Genomic DNA, 12,831 nt, shown 5'->3' with positions numbered 1-12,831 from the left:
TGGCTCTGCATTCTCCCTTTACAGATGGCATGCTCACCATCGAGGGTTTTGGCACCCGGCCTGTCGAGGACTATGAGTTCTACCCGCCGGGACTCCAATTCCCCTTCCCTGGCTTCGCCCGTCTGACCGAAGAGGCTCTGATCCGCTTGGATAAAGTCTCTAGGAAGACGGTCATCTATCCCAAGGAACAGGCCCAGTCTACCTTGGTCCAGGCATTTAACAAGTGGGGCTGTGTAAACACAATGCTCACGCCCCACAAGAGTTCTTATACCATGTTTGTGGTTGATGAACAAACCCCTACTCCATGCATCACTAAGATCATGGATATTGCTTACCAGACCGCCAAGGAAGAAAAGCCTCTGCCTCAGCTCCGGGAGACAGACTTGACTTCCCTCCTCTTTTCAGGTGACCATGCGTGCTGCCGTAACGCCCCGGCCACCTTCACGGCAGGCAAACTGAGTGCTGACTGTGCTTCCACACAGTTCAGCGAACACCTCCCCAAGCTCCCGGAATCACTAATCCGCCTTGAGTTCGAGGCCCTGTGCAGGCTGAGCAGATCTATTAATTCAGCCACTTTGGCCGAGATGACCGCCAATACCTATGAGGAGGAATCCCTCTTCAAAGTCCTTACCAAATCCCTCCTACAGACCTTACTAGTTGATACGTTTGAGTTCCTCAACGCTAGATTCCGTTGCCGGAGACACGTGTTAGCCGAGGCTACCATTAGGCATGAGCCTAATAGGCTCATCAAAGCCCCGGTCTGGGGCCCGGATCTCTTCCCGGAGGACTTAGTAAACTCGGTGCTCAGCGAGGCAGCTCGGGTCAACCAGAGCCTCAAAGTTAGATGGGGCCTAGTCCCCAAGCGGAAGTTCGAACCAGCTGGCGCCTCTGCCCGAGGCAGGAAGAGGTTGAGGCCCTTCCATTCCTCCCAGATCAGACAGCCTCTTCAGCTTGCACAACCCCAACCTTCTACTTCGAAGGGACAACCTCAACATCAGTACGTGTTGGTCCCTCAGGCACAGGTAGCATCGCCATCTTATGCTACCTCCCCTGCCTTTAACCACACCTACGAGTCTCAAGGTTCCTTCCAAGGCTACCAACGTAGAGGCTCTGGCGCCAGAGGTGCCTTTCGCAACAGAGGTGGCGGAAAGGGTTTCAACCGAGGTAAGGCATTCCGCGGAGGCAGAGGAGGCAAGCCATCCTCAGCCCATTGAAAATCTCCAGGTAGGAGGGAGACTAAGTCTTTCGAGCCCGTTGGAAGTTCAGCAATTGGGCTTCCAGCATAATTTCCAAAGGTCTGGGGTGGAGCTGGATAAAAGGGCCCCCTCCACCGACCAGTTTTTACCAACTTCCAACGGAGGAACTAAGATCGTTCGCAGAAGACCTATTGTAGAAGAACGCAATCCAAAGAGTCCATCACTTAAAATTTCAAGGTCGCTTGTTCAGCGTGCCAAAGAAAGGCTCAGACAAGCAAAGAGTAATCCTAGACCTGTCCCGTCTGAACTCCTTCATTCGTTGTGACAAGTTCCACATGCTAACCGTCTCTCAGGTGCGGACCTTACTTCCCCGTTGGGCCGTCACCACCTCTATAGATCTTACCGATGCCTACTATCACGTTCCAATAGCAAGGCACTTTTGTCCTTTCCTAGGCTTCAAACTAGGCAAACAGGCCTATGCGTTCAAAGTGATGCCATTTGGACTCAACATAGCGCCCAGGATCTTCACCAAACTAGCAGAGACGGTAATTCAAGAACTTCGAATCCAAGGGATTCAAATAGTGGCTTATCTGGACGACTGGCTCGTCTGGGCAGACAACGTCAAGAACTGCCTCACGGCAACGAACAAGGTTCTCACCTTCCTTCGACAGTTAGGGTTTCAGGTCAACCTAGAAAAATCCTGCCTGGTCTCAGAGACCAAGTTTCAATGGCTGGGATTACAATGGGACCTACGCTCCCATACACTATGCCTCCCCAAAGCCAAGAGGACGGAAATAGCAAAGAACACGAAACGGTTTCTCAGGGACAAGTTGTCGTCCAGGAGGAATCAGGAAAGAATTCTAGGCTCCTTACAGTTCGCTTCCGTAACAGACATTGTCCTAAAGTCCAAACTAAAGGACATAAACAGAGTATGGCGCACCAGGGCAAACAAGAAGCGTCGAGACAAAAGAGCTCGACTTCCCCCAATCCTGAGAGAAAGTCTTCAACCTTGGACGAAAGACAAGAGCCTATTGAAGTCACCCCCCTTGCAATATCCGGCCCCAGGACTCGTCATTCACACAGACGCCTCCTTAACAGGGTGGGGAGGATACTCCCAGCACAAGAAAGTTCAGGGACTATGGTCGACGGTATTCTGACAATTTCACATCAATGTCCTAGAGGTCATGGCAGTATTCGTTACTCTAAAACGACTGAAACCAGCCAGGAACCTTCACATCCGGCTGGTTCTAGACAGCACAGTCATAGTCCACTGCATAAACAGAGGAGGCTCCAAGTCAGCCCACATAAACCACGTCATGTTAGCAATATTCTCCTTGGCAGCAAAAACAAGTGGCATCTGTCAGCAGCCCACCATGCGGGAGTGCGGAATGTAGTGGCGGACGCACTTTCGAGGACAACTCCGCTGAAGTCGGAATGGTCCCTAGACAAACAGTCATTCAAATGGATCTTATCTCAGGTCCCGGGTCTCCAGGTGGACTTGTTTGCGACGGAATCCAACCACAAACTACAATGTTACGTGGCCCCCAACATGGACCCTCGGGCTCATGCCACAGACGCAACGTCGTTAGATTGGAACGTTTGGAAGAGGATTTATCTGTTCCCTCCGATAAATCTCCTTTTGAAAGTATTGGACAAACTCAGGTCTTTCAGAGGCCGAGTAGCTCTGGTAGCCCCCAACTGGCCCAAGAGCAATTGGTTTCCTGTTACTGGAACTGGGCCTCTGCCCTCGGCAGATTCCCAATCCTATACTAACACAAGTAGTACAAACTCGCAATGTGTTAGCTTCCTCAAGAATTCAGAGTGCCCTAACTTTATGGACTTCATGAAGTTTGCAGCTCAAAAGGGTGCAAATATTGACCCTCTAAATACCCTATTCTTGGAATCGGACAAAAGGGAATCCACCCTCCGTCAATATGACTCAGCTGTTAAAAAACTTGCAAAGTTTTTAAAGGACTCAAAGGTTGAAAAGATGACGATGAATCTAACTGTGACCTTCTTCCGAACTCTCCTTGAATCTGGCCTAGCAGCCAACACCATCATTACGATCAAATCAGCTTTGAAAAAGATCTTTCATATTAGTTTTGAGATTGACCTTACGAATTCATACTTCTCGTCCATCCCGAGAGCTTGTGCCAGATTGAAACTATCAACTCGCCCTAGTGCGGTTTCCTGGTTTTTGAATGATGTCCTGAAGATGGCCTCTGACACTCTTAATGAATCCTGCAATTATATGGCACTGTTAAGGAAGACATTGTTCCTACTGAGCCTCGCTTCTGGCTCCAGAATTTCATAACTTTCTGCCTTGTGTAGAGACTCGGGTCATATTGAATTCCTCTCTTCGGGAGAAGTCCTTCTCTCCCCTAACAAAGTTTTCCTCGCTAAAAATGAGGACCCTCAGAACAGGTGGTCTCCCTGGAAGATTGTTCCACTTCCTCGGGATCCATCCTTGTGTTCAGTTACCACCCTGAAAGCCTACTTAAATAGAACTTCCATTACAAACACAGGGCCCTTATTTGTTAGAGAAAATGGAGGAACCATTACCCTTAAAGGAATTAGGCAACAAATCCTTTATTTTATTAAACAGGCTAATCCTGAATCATTTCCCCATATCCATGATATTCGAGCTGTTGCTACTTCAATTAATTTCTTCCACCATATGAAATTTGATGAGCTCACAAAATATACAGGCTGGAAGTCCCCTAAAGTTTTTAAACGCCACTACCTAAAACCTTTGGGAGCTCTAAAATTTGCTACAGTAGCAGCTGGGAATGTGGTTCCTCCTGAAGGTACCGAGTCTTAATCACAACGTCTTGCTCTATCCTCTTTCCCTCCTACCTGCCTTACTTATTGTTACTACCTAGTTTTGGTTTTGTTTTTCTTGACTACACCCTTATGGTGTATTATTTGATAACTCGTTAGGATCTCAATTACTACCAATTGTTTTATTTTATACCTGTATTTAGTCTTACTCTCCACGAGCTGCTTTTGTTATTTATTTGATCTGCATTATCTGCCTGTCTTTTTGCCATCCCTAATATGGGATTTTTTGCCATTATTATATTTAACTATTCACTATTAATATTGAGAGTACTTACCCTCGGAATACCCTGTATATCCTGTTCTGATAATAAAATCACGTTTGGTATTATTTTTTTATTTATTACTTCCCTCAGGTATTGTGTCAAGTTTGGGTCCTTTTTCTCTGGCACTATTTCACTGGGCGGCACAGGTCTGAGCCCAAAAAAGGGATTTTGACGAAGGAAAAATCTATTTCTGGGCGAGAGACCTGTGCCGCCCAGTGAACCCACTCTCACCTCCCTTCTTGGGCCCCAATCTTGGGTGCTATAAGGAGTGACGTCACTAGCGTGGGTTGGACTGTTGGCAGTAGACGGTGCTAGGTCTTGAACAGCACCTCGCTGTACAGGGATATTGAGAGGAGATATCTAAATGGTACGAGGCCTCTGGTTGTGATTAATTATCATGCCCCAATTAATTATACCGACACCTTATTAGGTGAGCGAGCTGGGTTCAACCTAGCATTCCTAGACTATTTTTTCTCTGGTAAATTCATAGCAAGTTTTTACCTTAGAAATTATGTAAAAGGAGCATTTCACTGGGCAGCACAGGTCTGAGCCCAGAAATAGATTTTTCCTTCGTCAAAATCCCTTTTTAATTCAAATAGCTTAGGATAGTAAGCTAGAAAGGGATAGTGGGAGACACATACTTGTGTATCTCCTGCAAGCAAATGCTGTTACACTTGTGTATCCCCTGCAAGCAAATGCTGTTACTTCCCCTCAGTATTAACTATATGCAGATTCCTCTATCAAGGAACTCTAACGAAAGGGTTCTAACCCCTAGGGGTAGAAAAGTGTACAAGTCACTGCCCCTTTTTATTCTTTAACACTGTGGGGTAAGGATGACTGATTTCTAATCAAAGTATTGAAGGAATTATATTCTTTCAATATAGGAAAGGTACCCAAAATATGTTAGAAACTAAATAATTTATAATCATACTTTGTTCCTACACTTGATACAAACCCTCATTCTTTACTATACGAGATATTCTAGCGCGAGCTGGAAAATACGGCAGAAAAACCTCTACAAGGTCGTTAATAATTACCCATCTGTTAGTGGTGGGGGACCGCCGGTCGGTTACTACTGTTTACCTTCAATCGAATTCTAGCCGTCGCAGTGGTAACACCGCTGCTCCTGCTTTATTTGCCTGGCAGACTAGCCTTTCTTTTTTGAGCTTTGATTAATCCTTTTGCTTTTTCTTTGTTAGATAATGTCCTCTATTTTGAGGAAGTGTTCAGGGCACCTTTATGTCGCCGCTGGAGGTGGATCCTCATTCCCTATACCCTGGTTACAGAGGTCATAGGTGTTCTGAGGGTTCCCCTGCCAAGTATGTAGAAGTGGTCATCGCAGTTCCTCCTCCTCCGCTTCATTGTCCTCCCCTTTTCAGAGGCTAGGAGGGAGAGAGAGAGAAGAGGAAAAGGAGAGCTCGCACTCCTTTGCCCCGTCGTTCTCTCAGGAGACACAGGCGACATAGGAAGAAACATAATCGTTCTCGCTCTTCCTCGCCTACTATCTCTTCACGAGATGTCTCGCCGCAAGACTATAAGCGCTCTCGTCACAAACTTAAGAGCACTTCCTCCTTACCCTAACATAGGGCATCAAGAGCGTATGCGCCAACATGCGCATACGCTCCAACAAGAGCATAGCTCCATCACGCGCCATGCACTCACCTGCACGCAAACTACCTGCGCGCCACCAATCTTCTGCGCAATGGCACTCTCCTGCGCCCCAGTGCTCTCCTATGCGCTCACGCGTACCAACATTCTCCTACACGTGTGCATACGTGCCCAACATCTCACTCTCCTGCCCACCATACTGCGCACCATCTTACGCGCCAGGTAAAACCAATGCGTCAACTTGCTACTGATAGGACTTCTGACATGTCAGCCATGCTGCCTTCTCCCGCTCGCCAACCCTTACCAACGTGCCAGCCTTCTCCCGCATCCGCAAGGATATGCGCACACGCCCCCGCGCCCCGTATGATTTCACTGTGCGCGCGCTAGGCAATTTTCTCCTGTGCGCGCCCTACGGCTGGCACAGACGTGCGAGACCACTCTCCCGCATGCCCGTTTACGCCTTCACCTAGATGTTCTCACCGAAGAGACAGGCGAAATAGTTAGAGAGGTCATCATTCTTGCCTTCTGTCTCTCCCCGAGACGTCTTGCCCCGAGGCTATATATGCTCGTGCCACAAACCTGAGAAGAACGCTCCCTCTCGTCATCGTTCTGCCTTGCTGTCGTCGTCTTGCGAGGGATCATCTAAGAAACCAGGAGCGCGGCCATGGGCAAAGCACGTCCTGATCTCGAACCCTCTTCTTCGCATAATAGTTTGAGGGTCTTCGTCCGCTCTAGAAAAGTCAGATAGAGCGCTTCTCCTCGCTTCACTTTATCTTCAGAGAGATCGCTCTCGCCTTTCAATTCTCGACTGACCCTTTGGGGTCTCGTGACAAGGAAACTTCAGTTTCCCGGTGCGCTATCCCTTCGTTTTCTCGCAGCTTAAGTTGCTGCCGCTCTTGTGCATTTAGTCTAGCTAACACTTTCGTGTCTCGTGACAAGGGAAAGTTCCATTTCCCATTGCTCTAGCCCTTCGGGTTCTCGCAACACAACCTCTAGGGGCATGCACGATCACGCTGAACCTTCTGGTTCTCGTGAAACAATTCACCAAGAGTTTTTTCTCTTAGGTCAGAGAGTCTTCAAACTCTTGTCGAGCGGAGTGTTCGCGTACGCCCATCCAACACTGCGCCCATGACAATCAAGAGTTTTACTCTTATGGTAGAGTTTTCAGACCCCTGTCATGGAAGGTGTTCACACGCAATTAGCGCTACACACGCAAATCTCCGGTCATACACTCGCGGGGTCAATCCCTCGCTCTCGTGTTTCAGACAGGACAACCTCCCTAATTCCTTGCTCCCTAATGAGTTAAAGATTACGATTGATTGATTGATTTATAGTTTTCAGGCATCCTGACATCTAAGGTCATTGACGCCGGTAACATTTAATTTATGTATACAAAAATAAAAAAAATAATAAAATAAAAATAAAAGTATTTAATTAAAATCTTAAAAGTTGAATGTCATAAAAGTTAAATAGTTTTCAGAAGACCTGCTTCTGAAATAAATCGAAAAATGCCACTTGCATAGTAGGACACATCATTTTCAAGGATCTTGGCAAGGATAAACCTGCCACCCTCACCTCGAGCCTCAAACAAATATCTATTCCTTAAGTTGTTATAATTGGGGCATTCGGTCAACAAATGCCTCACTGTTAGAGGTACTAAACAGTCGTCACGATACGGTTGGCGTTGGCCCTTCAGCAGAAACTCGTGTGTCAACCGAGTGTGACCAATACGGAGACGACAAAGAGACGTCTCCCATTTTTGGAGCATCATATTATACCTCCAAGGAAATATGACATTAGTTACCTCTCGCATTTTATTCCCATCTAGGCTATCCCAATGCTGTTGCCATTTATTGCAAACCAATTTCTTGATGTTAGGTAAGAAATCATTACAGGGAATGGGATACCTTCTTGGCAGCAACTCGGATGCAGCCTTCTTAGCCAGTGAATCTGCCTTCTCATTCCCAGACACACCTACATGTGCTGGAACCCAACAAAATTGAACTGTTATACCTCTCCGTCCAATAATAAAAAGCCATTCTAAGATCTTTAAAACTAGAGGGTTATTAGAATTAAAAACTTCCATAGCTTGAAGGACATTCCTTGCATCACTAAAAATTGTAAAATTACCCTCCTTCTCCAACGCTACTTTCTCAATGGCGGTTAATATGCCATACAGTTCACCAGTAAATATGGAAGCGGTCAGAGGAAGTGCACCTCTACAATTAAAACCATTACTATGTACCCCAAATCCAACGCCAGCATCAGATTTGGAGCCATCAGTATAGATAAAAGTTGATCCTCTATGTTCTTTAACATGTTCATTAAAAAGAGACCTGGCTTCTAGGTCTGACATATTCTTCTTATCTCCAATAAAATATTTACAAAAAGATATCTCTGGTAATTTTCATGGAGGCATTGATGATACCTTGAATGGAAGTATCTTACATCTAATTATATCCAGACTGTTTAATAATTGTTTCACCCGAAAGCCATAGGGTTGAGGAGATTTTGGGTGCATCTCAAAGTATGTTGGGTGCCTCACAAAGCTTGCAGTCTGGAAGGCTAAAGAATTAGGGAGTCTTTGCAATCTAAACCAATACCGAAGAATAGAAGACATCCGGTAAAGGTCTAGAGGTAACTCTCCAGTATCAACAAGGAGACTTGGGATAGGTGATGTTCTAAATGCTCCCGTGGACAATCTAATACCTGCATGATGTATTGAATCTAATATTTTCAACCAGCTTGGGGTGGCTGAAGAGTATATTTCACAACCATAACTAATTTTGGAAAAAATCAAGGCCTTGTATAATTTTAAAATAGTATTGCGGTCTGCCCCCCATGATGTATGGGACAATACTTTTAAAATATTCAGAGCTTCAACACATTTAGCTTTTAGCACTTTTAAAAAAATTTGGTTTCCGATACAATGGGATCCGTTGACCTTTAATGTATATATCTGGGTCTGGATGTGCTCCCCGGATACGACAGAAATGTACGATAGTAGTTTAACTTGTCGAGAACTTAAATCCATTCATATTGGCCCACTGGATAATTTTGTCAATCGAGAGCTGTAGTTTTCTCACAACCATTGCCATTCTGGCTACAGTAAATGATATGGAGAGATCATCCACAAATAATGTTGAGAGAACATCCTGGGGAATTGCTGAGGATATCCCATTACACTCAGCACACTACCCTGAGGAACTCCTCCTTCCTGGCACTTACTCTGTGATAGAGCTTCCCCAACTCTCACTTGAAAAACTCTATGTGAAAGAAATGCCTGAATAAATAGTGGCAGCTCTCCTCTCAATCCGATTTCATGAATGGTTTTAAGTATACCATATCTCCATGTGGTATCATATGCCTTTTCAAGGTCAAAAAATACTGTAACATGGTGCTGTTTGGAAGCAAAGGCTTCACAAATAGAAGACTCAAGTCGTATCAACACATCAGTCGTTGAGTGCATTTTTCTGAATCCACATTGAATCGGTGATAGAATACCTTTCTTTTCAAGGTACCATATCAGCCTTGCATTGACCATCTTCTCCATGATTTTACATAAACAAGATGTCAATGCAATAGGACGATAGTTTGCTGCTAAAAACTTGTCTTTACCGGGTTTTAAAAAGGCTAAAATAATGGCTAGTTCCCAAACACTTGGGTAACTATGATCATGCCATATTCTATTAATAATGCTTAAAATAAATAGCTTTGTATTAAAATATGTTATTTTTATTAATAAAATAAATTTTTGAATATACTTACCCGATAATCATGTAGCTGTCAACTCCGTTGCCCGACAGAATTCTATGGAGGGATACGCCAGCTATCACAATACTAGAAGGGGGTGTATTTACCAGCGCCACCTGTGGCCAGGTACTCAAGTACTTCTTGTTGACACCTCCTCAATTATTCCTCGGTCCACTGGTTCTCTATGGGGAGGAAGGGAGGGTCGATTAAATCATGATTATCGGGTAAGTATATTCAAAAATTTATTTTATTAATAAAAATAACATTTTTCAATATTAAACTTACCCGATAATCATGTAGCTGATTCACACCCAGGGGGGTGGGTGAAAACCAGTGTACAAGATTAAAGGATAGCTAAGTATCCCATATTTCATATAATCAGTTATCCACAATAACAATGAAATAATAAGTACCTGGTAAGGAAGTCGACTTGAACCGTTACTCTGCCTTTAATAAGATCGTCTTCCTTACTGAGCGCAGCGTTCCTCTTGGGAGGCTGAATCAACTCAAAGGTGCTAAAGTATACAGGGCTGCAACCCATACTAAAGGACCTCATCACAACCTTTAACCTTGGCGCTTCTCAAGAAAGAATTGACCACCCGCCAAATCAACAAGGATGTGGAAGGCTTCTTAGCCGACCGTACAACCCATAAAAAGTATTCAAGAGAAAGGTTAAAAAGTTATGGGATTATGGGAATGTAGTGGCTGAGCCCTCGCCTACTACTGCATTCGTTGCTACGAATGGACCCAGGGTGTAGCAGTACTCGTAAAGAGACTGGACATCTTTGAGATAGAATGATGCGAACACTGACTTGTTTCTCCAATAGGTTGCATCCATAACACTCTGCAGAGAACGGTTCTGTTTGAAGGCCACTGAAGTAGCCACAGCTCTCACTTCATGTGTCCTTACCTTCAGCAAAGCAAGGTCTTCTTCCTTCAGATGAGAATTTGCTTCTCTAATCAGAAGTCTGATGTAGTAAGAAACTGAGTTCTTAGACATTGGTAGAGAAGGCTTCTTGATAGCACACCATAAGGCTTCTGATTGTCCTCGTAATGGTTTTGACCTTCTTAGATAGTACTTAAGAGCTCTAACTGGGCAAAGTACTCTCTCCAGTTCGTTCCCCACCATGTTGGACAGGCTTGGGATCTCAAACGACTTAGTCCAAGGACGGGAAGGAAGCTCGTTTTTAGCCAAAAAACCGAGCTGCAAGGAACATGTAGCCGTTTCAGATGTGAAACCTATGTTCCTGCTGAAGGCGTGGATCTCACTTACTCTTTTACCTGTTGCTAAGCACACGAGGAAAAGAGTTTTTAATGTGAGGTCCTTAAAAGAGGCTGATTGGAGCGGTTCAAATCCTGATGACATTAGGAACCTTAGGACCACGTCTAGATTCCAGCCTGGAGTGGACAACCGACGTTCCTTTGAGGTCTCAAAAGACCTAAGGAGGTCCTGTAGATCTTTGTTGGAGGAAAGATCCAAGCCTCTGTGGCGGAAAACCGCTGCCAACAAACTTCTGTAACCCTTGATCGTAGGAGCTGATAGGGATCTTACGTTCCTTAGATGTAACAGGAAGTCAGCAATCTGGGTTACATTGGTACTGGTTGAGGAAAACTGCATTGGCCTTGCACCAGCTTCGGAAGACTTCCCATTAAGACTGATAGACTCTGAGAGTGGATGTCGTCCTTGCTCTGGCAATCGCTCTGGCTGCCTCCTTCGAAAAGCCTCTAGCTCTTGAGAGTCTTTCGATAGTCTGAAGGCAGTCAGACGAAGAGCGTGGAGGTTGGGTGTACCTTCTTTACGTGAGGTTGACGCAGAAGGTCCACTCTAGGAGGAAGAGTCCTGGGAACGTCGACCAGCCATTGCAGTACCTCAGTGAACCATTCTCTCGCGGGCCAGAGGGGAGCAACCAACGTCAGCCGTGTCCCTTTGTGAGAGGCGAACTTCTGAAGTACCCTGTTGACAATCTTGAACGGCGGGAATGCATACAGGTTGAGATGGGACCAATCCAGCAGAAAGGCATCCACGCGAACTGCTGCTGGGTCTGGAATCGGAGAACAATACAAGAGGAGCCTCTTGGTCATCGAGGTAGCGAATAGATCTATGGTTGGCTGACCCCACAGGGCCCAAAGTCTGCTGCAAACATTCTTGTGAAGGGTCCACTCTGTGGGGAAGACCTGACCCTTCCGGCTGAGGCGATCTGCCATGACATATCATATCGCCCTGAATGAGCCTCGTTACCAGCGTGAGCTTTCGATCTTTTGACCAAATGAGGAGGTCCCTTGCGATCTCGAACAACTTCCTCGAATGAGTCCCTCCCTGCTTGGAGATGTAAGTCAAGGCTGTGGTGTAGTCGGAGTTCACCTCCACCACCTTGTTAAGCTGGAGGGACTTGAAGTTTATCAAGGCCAAATGAACTGCCAACAACTCCTTGCAATAGATGTGAAGTGTCCTTTGCTCCTGATTCCATGTTCCCGAGCATTCCTGTCCGTCCAGTGTCGCACCCCAGCCCGTGTCCGATGCGTCCGAGAAGAGACGATGGTCGGAGGTCTGAACAGCCAAAGGTAGACCTTCCTTGAGAAGAATGCTGTTCTTCCACCACGTTAGAGTAGACCTCATCTCTTCGGAAACAGGAACTGAGCCCGTCTCTAGCGTCATGTCCTTTATCCAGTGAGCATCTAGATGATACTGAAGGGGGCGGAGGTGGAGTCTCCCTAACTCGATGAACAGGGCCAGCGATGAAAGTGTCCCTGTTAGACTCATCCACTGCCTGACTAAGCATCGGTTCCTTCTCAGCATGCTCTGGATGCATTCTAGGGCTTGGAAGATCCTTGGGGCCGACGGACAAGTCCGAAAAGCTCGACTCTGAAGATCCATACCCAAGGAGACAATGGTCTGGGATGGAACGAGCTGAGACTCCTCAAAATTGACCAGGAGGCCCAGTTCCTTGGTCAGATCCATAGTCCATTTGAAAATCTCCAGACAGCGACGACTTGAGGGAGCTCTTAAAAGCCAGTCGTCTGACGGAGCCGGACACAAGATCATGATACTGCTGCACAGTCTGTAAACTGTCAATCATGGGCAAGCGAGGAAGTACAGTGACAACCCGAATCTGTCTAGACTGTCTGGGTCGTACAGACAACTCCTTAACGGGTTGCTGAGGTTGCCGCAC

At 45.9% G+C, this 12,831-nt stretch overlaps 1 pseudogene; it reads left to right on the top strand.

Moving 5' to 3' along the window:
* Positions 1 to 2,726: 2,726 nt before the first annotated feature.
* Positions 2,727 to 3,996, top strand: LOC137652699 (uncharacterized; annotated as a pseudogene).
* The last annotated feature ends 8,835 nt before the right edge of the window (positions 3,997 to 12,831 follow it).

The sequence above is a fragment of the Palaemon carinicauda genome, chromosome 14 (genome assembly GCF_036898095.1).
Source record: "Palaemon carinicauda isolate YSFRI2023 chromosome 14, ASM3689809v2, whole genome shotgun sequence".
In the NCBI taxonomy this organism is placed as follows: domain Eukaryota; kingdom Metazoa; phylum Arthropoda; class Malacostraca; order Decapoda; family Palaemonidae; genus Palaemon; species Palaemon carinicauda.
This window is presented reverse-complemented; position numbering and strand designations above follow the sequence as displayed.